Source organism: Phocoena phocoena, chromosome 2, assembly GCF_963924675.1.
Source record: "Phocoena phocoena chromosome 2, mPhoPho1.1, whole genome shotgun sequence".
Lineage (NCBI taxonomy): Eukaryota > Metazoa > Chordata > Mammalia > Artiodactyla > Phocoenidae > Phocoena > Phocoena phocoena.
Window position 1 is genome coordinate 34,463,284 of NC_089220.1, and position 18,737 is coordinate 34,482,020.

Genomic DNA, 18,737 nt, shown 5'->3' on the forward strand with positions numbered 1-18,737 from the left:
TATGTATATGTATAGCTGATTCACTTTGTTATAAAGGAGAAACTAACACACCATTGTAAAGCAATTATACTCCAGTAAAGATGTTTAAAAAAAAAAAAAAAAGAAGAAAGTCAGTTCTGTCATTGTATAACCCAAATCCCGAAGCCTCTATTTTACTTCTTTTACAGTTTGTTCAAATACTCTCCAGAAATTAGCATAGAATTTTACACACAGTTAAATGAAGAAGAATGCCTTTTCACCAAATTAGGTGCAGATAAATTATTTTGCACTCTAGGGATATTTCTGCCTAGATAAATAAAGTTGACTACTATGTTAGAATGAGAATTGAAACATGACCTTACTATACTATTGTTTTCATAATCATAACTTTATTAATCCAGAAACTTCTTGCCCAGGAAGATAAAACTTCAAATAACTTTATTACTTAATCTAGGAATTTTCTGAAAGAGCTATTAGCTCTTTTGTGTGTGTGTGTGTATGTTTCTTCTTTTATGTATGTATATATGTATGTATGTATGTATGTATATACATATGTATGGCTGTGTTGGGTCTTCATTGCTGCATGTGGGCTTTCACTAGTTGTGGTGGGGGGGGGCTACTCTTTGTTGTGGTGCCCAGGCTTCCCATTGCGGTGGCTTCTCTTGTTGCAGAGCATGGGCTCTAGGCACAGGGGCTTCAGTAGTTGTGGCATGCGGGCTCAGTAGTTGTGGCTTGTGGGCTCTAGAGCACAGGCTCAGTAGTTGTGGTGCGTGGGCTTAGTTGCTCCGTGGCATATGGGATCTTCCCGGACCAGGGCTCGAACCCATGTCCCCTGCATTGGCAGACGGATTCTTAACCACTTCACTGCCAGGTAAATCCCGACCCATTAGCTCTTAAATAGACAGTATCAAAGACAGTTTAAACACCAAGACTATTTTAAGCCCTCATCCACAAATCCTTGTGTGCTGGGGGTGGGGTGGGGGTGGGGGCCCTGGGCACTGCTGTGGTACACAACCTCTTTCCAGGGAGTGAGGCATGCTGTGGGCACATGGCCCTGGTCTCCACTGCTGGCCATGAGGTGGCCTACTGCAGAACTAGCAATTGGCCTGGGCTACCTGGCCCTAAGCTCTGCCTGGAAAAGCAGGTGGGAGGAAAAGTGGGGAGGGGTGCCTGGAGTCTGGCACAGCAGATCATATTAATCCCAAATTTGGCATTGATATGCTGGTTTCACTTTGGGGCAAGAAAATGAAAGAGATATTTGTGTGATAAAAGTTTCTCCAGAGATGAAATATACAGATTGTGTATATTGTGTATACAGATTGTGTATATACACATTGTGATTGGGAATGGAATCTCCATCAGATACTTACATGTCATGGCCTACCTAGTTCACTGTGAAATGTACAAATGCCTGAGATGTAAAAGTGAGCCTCACATTAAGATCCAAAGGAAGACAGATTGAAAGATTTAATATTGTTAAGATGGTAATCGTACCCAAAGCAATCTATGGATTCACTGTAATACCCATCAAAGTCCCAAAGACCTTTTTCTTTTCCCCAGAAACGGAAAAGCCAATCCTCAAATTCATATGAAATGGCAAGGGGCCCCAAAGAGACAAAACAATATTGAAAAATAAGAATAAGGCTGAAGGATTCTCACTGCCCGATTTTAAACCTGACTACAAATCTACAGTAATCAAAACAACGTAATATTGGCATAACGATAGACATATAGATTAATGGAATAGAGAGTTCAGAAATAAACCAATTCACCTATAGTAAGTTGATTTTTGACCAGGATGCCAAGACCATTCAATGGGGGAAAGAATAGTCTCTTTAACAAATGGCACTGGGACAACTGGATATCCATATGCAAAAGAATAACTGGATCACTACCTCACACTATATACAAAAATTAACTCAAAATGGATCAATGACCTAAATATATAAGAGCTAAAACCATACAAGTCTTAGAAGAAAACATAGGAGTAAAGTTTCATCACTTTGGATTTGGCAATGAAATCTTAGATAGGATATCAAAAGCACACACAACAAAAGAAAACATATATATATAAAACTTCATCAAAATTAAAAACTTTTGTGCAACAAAGAACATTATCAAGAAAGTGAAGAGATAACCTAGACAGTGGGAGAAAGTATTTGCAAATGATATATCTGATAAGGTCTAGTACCCAGAATATATAAAGAATTCCTACAATCAACAACAAAAAGACAAGCCACCTGAATAAAAACTGGACAAAAGACTTCAAAAGATAGTTCTCCAAAGAAGATACACAAATGGCCAAGAAGTACATGAAAAGATGCTCCACGTCATTTCCCATTAGGGAAATGCAAATGAAAACCAAAATGAGATACCACTTCATTTCTACTGGAATGGTTATAATGAAAAAAACAAAAAACAAAAAACAAAAAACAACAACAACAACAGAAAAAACATAAAACAAAAAACAAAGTAACAAGTTTTGGCAAGGATGTGGAGAAATTGGAATCCTTGTACACTACTGCTGAGAATGTACAATGGTTCAGCCACTGTGAAAAATAGTTTGGCAGCTCCTCAGAAAGTTAAACATAGAATTAATATATGATCCAGCAATTCTACCTCCTAGGTATATACCCCAAAGAACTGAAAATAGGTACTCAAACAAATGTAGGTACAGGCATGTTCAAATCAGCACTATTCACAACAGCCAAAAGGTGGAAACACAAATGTTCATAAACTGACCAATGCATAAACAAAATGTGGTATAAATATACAGTGGAATTTTATGCAGCCATAACAAGGAATGAAATACTAACACATGCTACAACATGGATGAACCTTGAAAACATTAAGCTAAGTAAAAGAAGCTAGATAAAAATCGTCACATATTACATTCATCTGAAATTGTATGATTCCATTTATATGAAATATTCAGAATAGGCAAATCCTTAGAGGCAGAAAGCAGACTGGTGGTTGTCAGGGGCTGGGGGATGGAGAGTAACTGCTTAAAGGGTATGGTGTTTCCCTTTGGGGTGATGAAAATGTTTTGGAACTAGACAGAGGTGGTGGTTGCACGACATTATAAATTTACTAAATACCACCGAATTATTGACTTTGAATGATTAATAATTTTACATTATGTGAATTTCACCTTTTAATTTTTTTCAATTAAAAAAATTAAAAGGAAAGACACTGATGATTGGTTTTATGTGGACTTTGGCAGCCATGGTAATTCATTTGATGTTCTAGAAACCAGAGAAACCTACCAACCAGAGAAATTACGGATCATGTACTCATATGACATTTAGTTTAGATAGCATCTAACATTACCTAAAGATTTCATTTTTGGAATTGAAGATGACACTTCATCTCTGAGTCCAGTGGAATTTGAGTATGAATGAAGTGAAGTGAACTATTTTAGTCATTTCAGATTGGGAATGACTCATTTCTCTGAAAAATATAACTCCTTATCGCTACATAGTTTGGTTAGGTTGTTATTAACATAAGCCTTACCTGTGTCCTGGGTACTCATGCTGACTGACACGTGAAGACTGTAGCTAAATGACTGAATACACCAAAAAAAAATCCATATGTTCAAGTCATAACTTTAACATGTTGTCTTTATTTTTGGGGATCCCTGCAGGATTTCCTGGAGTTAGCACTGGCCCTTTTGTTCAACTTGAGCTTTGCTCAGGTTGTAATTAATTTTACTTACATGTAAATCTATTCTGTAGAGTAGAAAGGCCAAAATTAAAGTAAAACCAAACAAAGCCACACACCATACACACAAAATCCTTGTCTTGCTGTATCCACCCATCTTACACTGTTACATCATGACCTTTACCCAATTCTAATCAAACTGTCACAATGAAAAACTCAACTTAAACCTAGCTTCAAAATATCATAAATACCTCAATGTTGAGCGCACACCGAGATGCTACTAATACTCTGTTAAGGTGGTATTCTCCCTGGCTACACTAACCTCATATTTGTGGGGAGTCAACATTCAACAGTCTTAGAGGCCATAAGGAGACCCAGTCAAGGCTGACCCCTTCCCGCCAAAGCGCAAGATTCTTGATTTGACAACAGCAAGCTCCTCTGAGACCCCTTGACCCTCCTGCTTTGGGGAATGGGAGTGTCTCTAATCACCACAGTGAGATAAGTCTCACGTTAGACGGAGCACTCATTTATTTTCTTTGAGCTCCCCAACAGCTAAATTTATTTTGTCTTGTAGGAATAAGGAACCCATCTTCTTACTAACATTACTGTTTGTCTCTGTCTATCCTTGTCATTTTCTGTTATACCTCTATAAGGGGAAAATTCATATGGAAAAATATGGGCGTAGGCCCCAATAAGTCTGTTTTGCAAACTGGCTCTGGGAATTGAGAGGTTCAGGTTCCTTCTCAAAGTGGTGTCCTTTCATTAAGCTTTGCCCTGGGTTACCCATCAACCTCTGAGAACTTCCCTTGTTCTTATTTTGTTAGTGAGAGTCTGACTGTGGAAGAGAGCTCCTCTTCAAAGCTTTTGATGCTCTGGAACTACAAATACGTCAGTTTGTAGTTGGACAGTCCACTCATTAGGTTGGGGAGTCTGATGTATGAGGTGTCCAAGCAACACCTTGGATGGACTATTCACAGGTTCTCGTTTGCGTTAGTCTAAACTTAAATCTATGCCTCTATCCAGGCCAGAATCCTACTTTTTACATGCATTTATGTTATACCCCAAATCTATGTATTTATCTTTAATTTCACCAAGGATAATTTAGAATTATAGTGGTCACTTTGGGGAACTTCTGTTATAAACAAAATTGTTTGAGAGGTGCTGTAGGACAAAAAAGGAACAAAATTCCAAACATCTAATGGGCTGGATATTTTTGATTGGTGTGAGGAAATAACCAAAAGAAATTCAGATTCCAAAATTGCTTAAAGAAATTCCTTGGCAAAGGCAAAATAAAAATGTGAAAAACTTAAAATAATGTTTGTTTAGATCCTCCAAAATCATACCTTGAACCTAGTGGATTTTATCTTATTTCTCTTTCCCCATCCTATACTCCTCCATTTCCCTCCATCCATCTCTCCCTCTGTTCCACTCCCCTTTCCTTGTGGCTGGCCAGAAACTTCCAAAGCTCAGTTACCTCTTAAAGTTTAACTTCCTTCGGAACAGAAAAAAATCCCCTTATGGTTGATTTTAACTCCGTTCTTCCTCTGAGCTGAGAGTCATCAATGACTTTCCAAAGCCTAGAAAGGGCAGAGTGAAATTTGCAGAGAAATTTGGAATAATTTTAAGAACATACCCAGGGCTTCCAGTTCTATAACAATTAGTTCTTATGTTTGTGGAAGCTTGAGACGCAAAAAATTCCATGAGAAAGCAGAATTGAAGAACCTGAGGGTAACTCAGAAGAACCTAAACTGCACAGGAAACCAGAGGGGTTTAGAAAAGCTAGAGAAGTTGGTCATAGTCTTTTGGAGGCGATTCCAGAAGTCCTTCCTGAGAAAGTAGACTGGGCTCTGACTTAGTCTTACAAGCAAGGGAAGGATAACATTGGAGACCTCAGGGATAGGCTCTTTAACAGTTTTAGACAGCACTCAGGAGTAGATGTTAAAGCAGATGTGACTCCTAACTCTCTTCTAGATTTTTGTAAACAGTCTTAAGCCAAATAGGGGATTTAGTAGGCAAGCAAAAACTAGTATGGGAAGTAATGCCACTGCCAGAACTCAAGCACCTTGCTGAATATTTTGAGAGTCTTAGAACAAAAACAAAATAAAACTCAGAATAAATTGATAGCATTAGAGATAAAACAACTAGATGTTTCTACCAGGGTCAGTAAATCCCAAAAGAGGGAATCTCTTGATAAAGATACATACAGATACTATATAAAAAAGGATATTGGAAAAAGAGCTATCTTGTGTTAGCTAAGAAGCTAAAGGGGAAAAAAAATAAATTAATGAGGGGTATTTTTTGTTTTACCCTTAAATTCCCAGGGAGAAATTTCTCTAAATATTAAAGGAGAACCTTGCCAAAAAAAAATTTTTTTTTTTATTGATATAGAGGCAAACACTATCAATCCTAAACTCGACCACTGTTACACAATCTCCCCCACGGGGTAAAAAAACCTACTCAGTGGGTATCTCTAATAATCCGTTTGTTGGTTCCATGTCATTCATAACTGTTATCTTTGGACATTTAACAAAATAACATTCTTCCTTCTTCTGTGATATCATACCTGCTAACTTGCTAGGCAGGGTGTACTATAATGGAATTGTTAAATCTTTTCCTGATGGTTTCTTTCTTGAAATCTCTGAGGACTCCCTTATTTGCAAAGAGAATATAGCTAATTTGGAAATTGATTTACTAGTATCTTTGTGTTTAAATCAACCCTAAATTGAAGATCTGAAGGAGATGCCAGAATTTTTCATTCTGTGAGCAAAAATTCTATGAATATAGGGAGGATTACAGGGGCTGAACCTATTAGTACCCAAATCAAGCCATTGAAACCTACACTCCAAAGTGTAAAATGCTCTTTTGAACCAGAAGCTAAAGAAGCACTAAAACTAACAGGTAAAAGTAAATAGAGAAAAGATGCAACATATGTTGTACTAGTTTTTGTAACACTTCTATCCCTCAATCAAAATACTGCATGGGTGGGGAGAGGGATTTGTTCAGCACAACAGGCCCATAATAGAATAGTCATTTCCCACTTCCATGTAGTACCAATCCCCAAACGTATTTTATCTTCAGTACCTCCTGAGGCTGCATATTTGACTGTGGAGATTTATGTTTTGCTTTCTTTAATGACTCTTTAGGTCAAAATAGTCAATATTTGTTTGCCTTCTCCTGAGAAAATACAAAATATACTTTGACTGTTATGTTGCAAAGATTTACTGAAACACTCTCCTACTTTTCACAAGTCCTCAACCAGGACCTTAAGACTTTATATTTCCCTGTGATCCTACTCTAATTCAACATGTGGGTAACGTTGTGTTCTAAAGATGGAGTGAGCTCTAAGATTGATTCCATCTATCAACTTACTTTTTTAACTCACAAAGAGGATAAAGTTTCCAAAGAGAAGTTACAACTTTGTCTAAGTAAAGTTCATTACCTAGAACATGATTTCTCTCAAGGAAGTAAATCTCTTACTCCTGACAGAATATGGACTTTAACTAAGAGACAATAAAAAGGATTCTTGAGTCTCACTGACTGTCGTGGGCCATGTGTTCCCAACTTTTCTGCAATTGCCATGCCAATAAAAGACTTAGCCAAGTCCTTTGAAAGTGAACCTCTTCCCTAGGCACCAAACATGAACAGGCCTTTTGTGAGTTAAAATTAGCTCTTTACTAACTTCCTACTTAATTTTTATAAAATTTCATCCCTAGGATATGATCCTTTGTCAGAGGCAAATCTTCCCAGATGGCAGAACTCTGTGAGCACACCAGAAGTTTTAGTTAGCTACAGATATTAGGGTTAATATATGCATTGACAGTAGATTTGCCTTTGGGTTATTCCATGATTTTGAAATGCTTTGGAAACAAGGAAGGGTTCTTGACCTCAGAAGGAATCTCAGTTAAGAATGGTTAACAATTTAGGGACTTCTGTGGTGGTCCATGGTTAAGACTCCACACTCCCAATGCTGCGGGCCCAGGTTCGTCCCCTGGTCGGGGAACTAGATCCCGCATGCCGTAACTAAAGATCCCACGTACTGCAATGAAGATCCTGCGTGTGGTAACTAGGACCCAGCGCAGCCAAATAAATTAAAAAAAAAAAAAAAGGTTAGCAATTTATAGAAATTTTAAGTGCTCTAATGCTTCCTGAGGAAGTGGCTATTATAAAAATAGGAGCTCAAACAAAAGGAGATAATATGGAAGCTAGAGGAAATGTCTTGACTAATCATCATGCCAGACAGACAGCCTTCACTAAAATTATAGCCCTTATAATACCCCAAGGGACCAAGTGTTTACTTCAAAAGCGAATTGAGTTCAAAGCCCCTATTATAGAATGCTAGCAATCAGCTCCAGTCAGAAAAGAGGTACCACGAGAAAACTGGGTGTAAATTGCACTATTAGCTATTTAGCAGCACTGAAGGACTTCAAGCAGAATCTTATAAAAATTTTACATGAAATTACCCACAAGTTAAAGAAGAAATTTGCCACTGTACATAATCAATACTGATGGGAAAGCTTTACTCTATCTCATCTGTCACCACTATAATCCTGGTAAGAATATAAAGGTGGGACATGGTTAAGAGTCCAAAACTCAGGGCCCCCTCCTGAGGTTTAAACACCTCCAAATGGTTTCATGAAACTACTCTCTGGGTTTTGAATATGTTCATGGTGATTGTTTACTTATTCTTAGGATGGTATGAAGCCTTCCCTTGATAAAGAGCTATAACTCTAATAGTAGGAAAATTTTCTTGATTTCATGTTCCCAATCCAGGGAATTCTGACCTTTCTCTCTAGTGATGGAGGCATCCATTTTCCTGGGCCTATTACTAAAGAGTTTTGGAAAGATATGCCACTTACTAATTTCACCCCCAATCTTCAGGAAAGGTAGAGAGAACAAACCTAGAGACTCTTGAACTTCCATGACCTAAGGCATTGTCTTTAATGGCAACGAGATCAAATCTTTCTGTGGTTCATCAACTCTCCCACATACATCTAGGAATATCTCCTTAAATTCCACACTATTGCAAGCAGATATGGCTAAATATTGCAAGGAATTATTCATGCCATACACCAAGTCTTATAAACAGGTACAAGCAGCCTTTCATCAACACGCTTTTAAATAACCTTGTATGACCTAAAACCCAGAGAAGTGGTCTTTTGGAAGAGACATCAGAGAAAGACAGCTCTGGAACCCCGTTGGGCCTTATCAAGTACTGTTAGTAATCAGCACAGCTATACAACTCTAAAGGTTTGATCCTTGGATTCATGTCTCCCAAAGAGGCATAATCCATTCCTGAATTGGTAGATTTTAAGCCGAGGAGTTTTTAGAAATCCTCTAGAAACAGACAATTCTCTGAAAGAGACATCCTCCATCCAAGACCTTTGACCATATGAGTGTAGGGAGCTTCTACCCAAGATCCACAGAATAAGAAGGTGGACTGCCACAGTTTTATCTGCATTCTATTGTTCTTTATTTTCATTGTTATTTTCTTCCCTTTCTTCCCCTGGTTTAATGTTTCTTTAACTGTTATCTATATTGCCCTAATCTTAATATTGCACTTCGTTTGCATCCTTAATCATTCAGTGGTATGTATCTAATACTTGGCTGTTATTTACTTGTGAACTAGCTAAAGCATACAACCAAACTGGTTTTGCACTACATTATTATTATTATTTTTGGTAGCCACCCAGATTCCTTTGGTTCCACTTCCTCATAATGAATCTGTTGGTTTCCTGGGGAACTATACTCAACTATTAGGTGACTTTCCCAATGACAAACTGTATAACAGGCCAAAGAGATGGAGATCTAAAACCCTTTCTTACGTCATACCTAGAAGACAAGGTTCTTGACTCCACCAAAATAATTCTCTAATTTTTTTTGGGTGGGAAGCAAACTTTAAAAGAAATAGAACTTGTAAGGGAACTAAGAAACAACAATGTATTATTTGGAGGCTGTCTCACTTTTATACACCTTACAAGTTACTATTTTTCTTTTGCTTCAGATCCTCTAAATGGACTCAACACTTTAAATTTTATTGTATGGTGCAGAATTATTTTTGATGAGTGCCTCCAAATGTTATAACATATTTGATAAGCACTTATGGGTATTTTGGTCTCAAATAGGTCATTGGGTGTTCCCCAATTACTGGTATTGGATTTGTGGTACAAAGCCTACAGACTGGATAGGATCTTACTATCTTTGTAAACTGATGCCTGCCTTCAGTAGAGTCCTCAGCATCATCCAAGATCCATTTTTAAGCCATCAGTTTCTTTTTGAAGAAAAAAAAGATTGTTAGATAATTTAATTTTTAAAAAAGTAGGAAAAGTGGACCTTGATTTAAGAATAAATATCATGATCACTCCAGAGAAATTCTGGATATCTTTCTTCCTTTCTCAAGCCTCTTTACTTCAAGCTTTACAAGAGGCGCAGAAAGTAGGGAGTGTGCTACATGCTCTGATTCAGAGACTATAGGTGAGTTAGATAATGCCACCAAGACTAAAGAACTCCTCACTTGAAACATGAAATTACAGTGGCAGTGGCTCAGCTGCTTTAGATATAATATTGGCTTTTGAAGGAAAAACATGTGCTGCTTTTAGATAAGAATGTTGTTCTTACATGCCTGTATACGTCTCTGGAATCATTTATATTACTAAAAGGGTCCAGTAAGCAAACAAAGAAGTCAGAAAATTGGGTAGTTTGGCTAATAACCCTATATCTTCTTCTAAAAACTCCTCAGATTGGCTTAATTTTGTTTTTGTTTCTCTCCCCAGTTTTATTGAGATATAATTGACATGCAGCATTGTAAGTTTAAGGTGTACAGAATAATTTGACTTTCATATATTGTGAAATGGTTAATAGAATAAGTTTATTTAACATCCATCACCTCATATAGATACAAAAGAAAAAGAAATTTTTTTCTTGCGATGAGAACTCTAGGGACCTATACTCTAACAACTATCAAATATACCATACAATAATGTTAACTATAGTCACCGTGTTGTACATTATATCCTCAGTACTTGTGTGCCTTATATCTGGGAGTTTGTACCTTTTGACCACCTTCATCCAGTTCTCCTAACACACACTCCCTGCCTCTGGTAACCACAAATCTGATTTCCTTTTCTAGGAGTTTTTTTTGATTGTTATGATAAGTGAGATCATACAGGGTTTATCTTTCTTTGATTTATTTCACTTAACATAATGCCCTCAAGGTCCATCCTTGTTGTTGCAAATAGCAAGAATTCTTTCCTTTTTAAGGCTGAATAATATTCCATTGTGTGTGTGTGTGTGTGTGTGTGTGTGTGTGTGTGTATACATGACACAACTACTTTATCCATTCATCCATTGGCGGACATAAGTTCTTTCCATGTCTCAGCTATTGTAAATAATGCTGCTATGAATAAGGGATGTAGATATCTTTTCAACATAGTGTTTTTGTTTCCTTTGGATATATTCACAGAAGTAGCATTGCTGAGTAGTATGGAAGTTCTATTTTTAATTTTTTCAGAAATCTCCATACTGTTTTCCCTGTTGCCTGCATCAAATTACAGTCCCACCAACAATGAATGAGGGTTCCCTTTTCTTCCCATCCTTGCCAGCATTTGTTATCCCTTGTGTTTTTGATGAAAGCCATTTTGACAGGCATGAGGCGATATCTTATTATGATTTTGATTTGCATTTCCCTTATGATTAGTGATGTTGAGTGCCTTTTTCATGTACCTGTTGGTCATTCATATATCTTCTTTGGAAAAATACCTATTCAGGTCTTTTTATACTGGACTTTTAATTTATTTATTTTTGCTATTGAGTTGTATGAGCTTTTTATATACTTTTAATATACCCTTATCAGGTATTCAGTTTGCAAATATTTTTTTCCCATTCTATAGGTTGTCTTTTCATTTTGTTAATAGTGTCTTTTGCTATGCAGAAGCTTTTTAGTTTGATGTAGTCCCACTTGCGTACTTTTTATTTTGTTGCCTGTCCCGTAGGTGTAATATCCAAAATATCATCGACAAAATCCATGTAAAGCAGCAGTCCCCAATCTTTTTGGCACCAGGGACTGGTTTTGTTGAAGACAATATTTCCACAGACCGGGGTGGCGGGGGAAGATGGTTCAGGTGGTAATGCAAGTGATGGGAAGCATGGTTCAGGTGGTAATGTGAGTGATGGGCAGCGGCAGAAGAAGCTTTGCTCACTCATCCGCTGCTTATGTCCTGCTGTGCGGCCCAGGTCCTAACAGGCTGCAGATTGGCACCGGGCTATGGCCCAGGGGTTGGGGACAACTGATGTAAAGGAACTTTTTTCCTGTGTTTTCTTCTAGGAGTTTTACGGTTTCTGGTCTTACATTTAAGTCTTTCAAGTCATTTCCAGTTAATTTTTGTAAGTGGTGTAAGACAGGTGTCTACTTTCCTTCTTTTATTTTATTTTAAATATTTATTTATTTGGTTGTGCTGGGTCTTAGTTGTGGCAGGCGGTCTCCTTCGTTGCAGCTCGTTGATTTCTTAGTTGTGGCAGGTGGGCTCCTTAGCTGCGGCTTGAGGTCTCCTTAGTTGCAGCTTGCTGGTTCCTTAGTTGCGGCACGTGGACTCCTTAGTTACAGCAGGCAGCCTCCTTAGTTGTGGCATGCGAACTCTTAGGTGCAGCACGCATGTGGGATCTAGTTCCCTGACCAGGGATCAAACCTGGACACCCTGCACTGGGAGCTCAGAGTCTTAAACACTGTGCCACCAGAGAAGTCCTTAGTTTCCTTCTTTTAAATGTGAATATCCAATTTCCCCAGCACCATTTATGGAATAGTCTTTTCTCCATTGAATATCCTTTGCTTCCTTGTCAAATATCAGTTGGCTGTATATGCATGGATTTATTTCTGGGCTCTTGATTCTGTTCCATTGGTCTATGTGTCTGTTTTTATGCCAGAACCATACTATATGATTATTATAGTTTTATAATATGGCTTAAAATCAGGATGTGTGATGGCTCCCATTTTGTTCTCCTTTCTCAGGATAGCTTTGGCTATTCTGGGTCTTTCATGATTCCATACAAATTTTAGGATTTTTGTTTTCCACTTCTGCGAAAAATGCCATTGGAAAGTTTTTTTTTTACATAAATTTATTTATTTATTTTACTTTTGGCTACACTGAGTCTTTGCTGCCTCACGCGGGCTTTCTCTAGTTGCGGCGAGCAGGGGCTACTCTTGGCTGCAGTACGCAGGCTTCTCATTGCAGTGGCTTCTCTTGTTGTGGAGCATGGACTCTAGGCACATGGGCTTTAGTAGTTGCGGCATGCGTGCTCAGTAGTTGTGGCTCACAGGCTCTAGAATGCAGGCTCAGTAGTTACGGCACATGGGCTTAGTTACTTAGTTGTTCCACAGCATGTGGAATCTTTCTGGACCAGGGCTTGAACCCGTGTCCCCTGCATTGGCAGGTGGATTCTCAACCACTACACCACCAGGGAAGCCCACCATTGGAATCTTGATAGGAATAGTCTACTGTCTATAGATGGCTTTGGGTAGTATGAACATTTTTAACAATATTAATTTTTCCAATCTATGAACAAAGGATACTTGTCCATTTATGTGTGTCTTCTTTGACTTCTTTCATCAATGTCTTGTAGTTTTCAGTGTAGAGATCTTTCACCTCCTTGGTTAAATTTATTCTTAAGTATTTTATTCTTTTTGAAGCTACTATAAATGGGATCATTTTCTTTATTTCTTTTTCAGATAATTGTTAGTTCAGATAAGCTACTGAATTTTTGTGTGTCAATTTTGTATTCTGCAACTTTACTGAATTCATTGATCAGTTCTGTTTTTTGGTGGAGTCTTTAGGATTTTCTCTATATATAATCATGTCATCTGCAAATACAGACTGCTTTGTTTCTTCTTTTCCAATTCTGATGCTTTGAATTTCTTTTTCTTGCTTGATTGCTCCATCTAGAACTTCTAGTAATACGTTAAGTAGGGATGACGAAAGTGAGCACCCTTATCTTATACCTGATCTTAGAGGAAAAGCTTTCAACTTTTCACCATTGAGTATGATGTTAGCTGTGAGCTTACCATATATGGCCTTTATTATGCTGAGGTACATTCCTTCTATACCTATAAATTTGTTAAGAGTTTATTTTTTTATCACGAACAAATGTTGAGTTTTGTCAAATGTTTTTTCTGTGTCTACTGAGATTATCATATAATTTTTTTCTTTCACTCTATTAATGTGATGCATCCCATTTATTTATTTGCATATATTGAGCTGTCCTTGTATCCCAGGGGTAAATCTTACTTGATCACAGGGAATGATCTTTTTAATGTACTGATAAATTCAGTTTGCTAGTATTTTATTGAGAATTTTTATATCTATATTCATTAGGGATATTGGCCTGTAGGTTTCTTTTCTTGTGGTATCTTTTTCTGGCTTTGATATCAGGGTAATGCTGGTCTTATGAGTTTGGGAGTGTTTCCTTCTCTTCAATTTTTGGGAAGAGTTTGAGAAAGATCAGTGTTAATTCTTCTTTAAATATTTGGTAAAATTAACCAGTGATGCCATCTGTTCTTGGCTTTTTTTTGTTGTTGTTGGGAGATTTTTGATTATTGATTCAATCTCCTTACTAGTATTTGGTCTCTTCAGATCTTCTATTTCTTCCTGATTCAGTCTTGATAGACTGTATGTTTCTAAGAGTTTTTCCATTTCTTCTATGTTGTCCAGTTTGTTGACATATAGTTGTTCTTGGCTTAATTTTGGACACTTTTGGCTCCTGGCTGAAAAAAGGACTACAAACTCTGATCATAATCCTTCTCACATTTGTGTAGCAGGGTTCAGATGTGAGACCTCCACAGTCCTAAATGTTGCTATATAGCTGCTGTCTCATTCAATAGTTCAATAAATGACCATCCAACAACAACAAACACAGGCAAACTGACACTTATGAAGGTTGAAAAAACTTTCCTAGATAGTTGATGTAATACTGTGATTCCTTAAGTAAGGGTGAAGGTCTAGATTGATTGATTGATCACATCCTTAGATGTTAATGGTCTATCTTTCAGCTTAGGCTGATCACAAGGGGAATTCTGATACCTGAAACCATCTGTAAGTGCACAGCTTACTGTTTTCATTAGCATAACATTACTATTCCATTGTCTTTATCAGCATAACTTTACTATTCCAGAAGATTCTTCCTTGGAAGATAAAAGTTATAAATAACTTTATTGCTCATTCCAGAAGCTTCTTAAACAGAAAGCACCAACAAACGGTTTATACACCAAGACTCAGAAGTCCTTGCCTTGTCATGTCCGTGATTTCTAAATGATTATATCATGATCCTTATTTAATTCTAATCAAGCCCACATTAAAAGAACTGCTTTAGGGCTTCCCTGGTGGCGCAGTGGTTGAGAGTCCACCTGCCGATGCAGGGGACACGGGTTCGTGCCCTGGTCTGGGAGGATCCCACATGCCGCGGAGCGGCTGGGCCCGTGAGCCATGGTCTCTGGGCCTGCGCGTCCGGAGCCTGTGCTCCGCAACGGGAGAGGCCACAGCAGTGAGAGGCCCGCGTACCGCAAAAAAAAAAAAAAAAAAAAAGAACTGCTTTAAATCAAATTTCAAAACCTCATAAATATCCTGACTTTTCCGTTCCCTTTCTGAGACTCTGAGACTAAGACTTTGTTGAAGTGGCACTCTCTCTCACCAGAGTAAGAATAAACTCAGCCTTTTATCAACAGGTTGTTTTAATATTGGTCAAAAAGTTCATTTGGTTTTTTTCTGTAAGACGGCTCTAGTAGTGCTTACTTGTCTTTAACTTCATTCGAAACAATTTTGTTAGATTGTATTATGACAGCTACAATATCAGTGTGCATTAAAAAAATACCGTATCAAAATTGGTGAATTTTTGTGTAGCCATTTTAACATTGAAGATGGAAGAAAAAAAGCAACATTTTCGGCATGCTTTATTATTTCAAGAAAGGTAAAAACGCAACTGAAACCCAAAAAAAGATTTGTGCAGTGTATGGAGAAGGTGCTGTGACTGATCGAATGTGTCAAAAGTGGTTTGCGAAGTTTTGTGCTGGAGATTTCTCACTGGACGACGCTCCACGGTCGGGTAGGCCAGTTGAAGTTGATAGCGATCAAATCGAGACATTCACTGAGAACAATCATCGTTATACTCCACGTGGGAGATAGCTGACATATTCAAAATATCCAAATCAAGCATTGAAAATCATTTGCACAAGCTTGGTTATGTTAATCGCTTTGACGTTTGGGTTCCACATAAGTTCAATGAAAAAAACCTTCTTGACCATATTTCCGCATGCGATTCTCTACTTAAACATAAAAAAAACGGACTGTTTTTTAAAACAAATTGTGACGGGCTATGAAAAGTGGATATTGTACAATAATGTGTAATGGAAGAGATCATGGGGCAAGCAAAATGAACCACCACCAACCACACCAAAGACCAGTTTTCATCCAAAGAAGGTGATGTTGTGTATATGGTGAAATTGGAAGGGAGTCCTCTATTATGAGCTCCTTCCGGAAAACCAAATGATTAATTCCAACAATTACTGCTCCCAATTAGACTCACTGAAAGCAGCACTCGACGAAAAGCGTCCAGAATTAGTCAACAGAAAATGCATAATCTTCCACCAGGGTAATGCAAGACCACATGTTTCTTTGATGACCAGGCAAAAACTGTTACAGCTTGGCTGGGAAGTTCTGATTCATCTGCCATATTCACCAGATATTGCATCTTCAGATTTCCATTTATTTTGGTCTTTACAAAATTCTCTTAATGAAAAAAATTTCAATTCCCTAGAAGACTGTAAAAGGCACCTGGAACAGTTCCTTGCTCAAAAAGATAAAAAGTTTTGGGAAGATGGAATTATGAAGTTGCCTGAAAAATGGCAGAAGGTAGTGGAACAAAACAGTGAATACATTGTTCAATAAAGTTCTTGGTGAAAATGAAAAATGTGTCTCTCGTTTTTACTTCAAAACCGAAGGAACTTTTTGGCCAATTCAATAGTTTTGCGGTGCTAAAGGAAAGTTACCTCTTGCTTGAACAAAGTTACCAAAGTTAACTCTTCCTTGGACAATTCTGAACAAGCTCTATTAAGTTCTAACTTTTTTCCTTTCTCTAGTATCTGCTGATTTTTGCTTTGATACATTTTTATATGTGCTAAAAAAGAAGTTGATCATAGTTTTCTTTTTATTAGCTACATTTTGGAAATGTTTTCCTTGAGGATAGTTAATTCAGTAAGTAAATGAAAAAATGATTAAAATAGAAGAAACTGTATGGGGTATACAAGAAAGATTAGTCACCTTGCCTTGGGGGAACTCAGAGAAGCCATCACAGAGGAGATCACACTTGAACTGAGTATGGAAGGATAAGTAAGAGTTTTCTAGGAAAATAAGGGGAATGGATATTTTATGCTCTGAGGGAAAGGGTCCCAAGGAATAGAGGCAGGACATAGCACTGAGAGAATGGGAGAACTACTAATAGGGTCTCTATGACTGCAATATAGTACTACATGGCAAAGGAAGAAAAAAAAAAAGATAGAAGTAGACTAAATAAGCAATGAGATTAAGAAGTTCAGAGGAAGAACAGCTCATGAAAAGTCCTGGGTGTGGCTATGGGCATGAGTATGAGTTACTAAAGCAGTATTGAGAGGAACGACCTTAAACTTATAGAACTCACAGAACTAAGAGGCTACAATGTCGGATGGGCTCTCTACATGGATCTAAATGGCTATATGGACCATCTACATGATTATTTTATCCTAAGAAAAGGTGAACAGAAAAACCTGGACCATCATAAGGTCCATCCAAAGTGATTAACAACCAACAAGCCAGTTAGAGCATAAGTGAAATGAAAGCAGTTCTAACAGCACAAAGATCCATGATAGAGGTGAAAAAGGTTTCAAAGAAATCTGTTCTCAGTAAGAAATTTTTTTAATTCCTAATCACCACAATCACTATCAGTGATCCATCATCATCTCAGGATCAACAAATGGAAATCATACAGTAATCATCAAAAATGTCATTTTAAAATTTCATTTATTTCTTTTGTTTTATTTTAGCAAATATTGAATCATCACTTCCTTGACTCTTAGTTTTCTCAACCTTAGGTCTTAAGAAGGGATTATAGGACTTTACATCTCCTATTATTGAAGCACCTCCCTCAGATTCACACGCCTGTCAGATGTTATGAAAACTCACAAAAGTATACAAGTTAAACATGCCTGTTTGCATTTATTTTTATATAACTCTAATATGAAGGTCCTGGACAAACAACTGAAGTGTGCTTGCCTAATAACTCAAGGTTTTCAAGCTAAGGTAGCAGATTTACAACACAGAAATGGGAAAATCTTACATTAAAAAAAATAAAATGAAACAAAATTTTACCTCTTTGAAGTTCTCCAGGTACTTTTTAAATTGTTAAATAATACAGACATTCTACTGTAAATAGAAATCATTCCATTTACTAAAACTCCCAGTGGTATAAGTAAGGACCCATTTCAGTATGGTCCTCCTGAACTTCTTCTCTTGATAATGATCAGGAAGAAGATAGGGTGATACCATTAATATTAAGTGACAGAGAACAATATCTACAAAATTAGCATTTATACCGCACTTTTCTCTTAGAATCCCAAAGCTTTCAAGGCACAACCTTTGATGTCACATCATTTCAAGGATACAGGTAAGGAAAAGCTATTTATATTTCCTTTTTATAAGATAGGAAAATGAATAATACACAAAGTCAGAAAATGAATAATACACAAAGTCAAATGACTTCTATGCAAATGTTATTGGTGATAAAACAGAAAAATAAGGTTTCTTCATCTTTGGTTTAGGGCACTATGTTCTGAAATATGCTGCCTGTGAAGATAACATCTTTTAGGAATTCATATTCACGAAATGATTATGATGTACCTGCTTAGGGGTCCTTTTTTTCTTTTTTAGATTCATTTAGTGGATTTATATTACATTATTTTCAGTGAGTCTGTTTCCAAATAACTTTTTGGCAGTGGGGCAATTAAAGAGGGTTCTCATCTTGGAGTCACAGAGGAGCTCATTACTACCCTAACCAGTAGTGCTGTCAAAGTTCTGATGTCAGAACTT

At 37.3% G+C, this 18,737-nt stretch overlaps 1 protein-coding gene and 1 pseudogene across 8 annotated transcripts in view; one reads left to right on the forward strand and one right to left on the reverse strand.

Annotated features, from left to right (window-relative positions):
- The window catches only part of GPHN (gephyrin), a 624,681-nt gene that overhangs the window by 157,432 nt on the left and 448,512 nt on the right, over positions 1 to 18,737 (reverse strand). The window lies entirely within an intron of this gene.
- On the forward strand, positions 805 to 3,380 carry LOC136143081 (mitochondrial assembly of ribosomal large subunit protein 1-like; annotated as a pseudogene).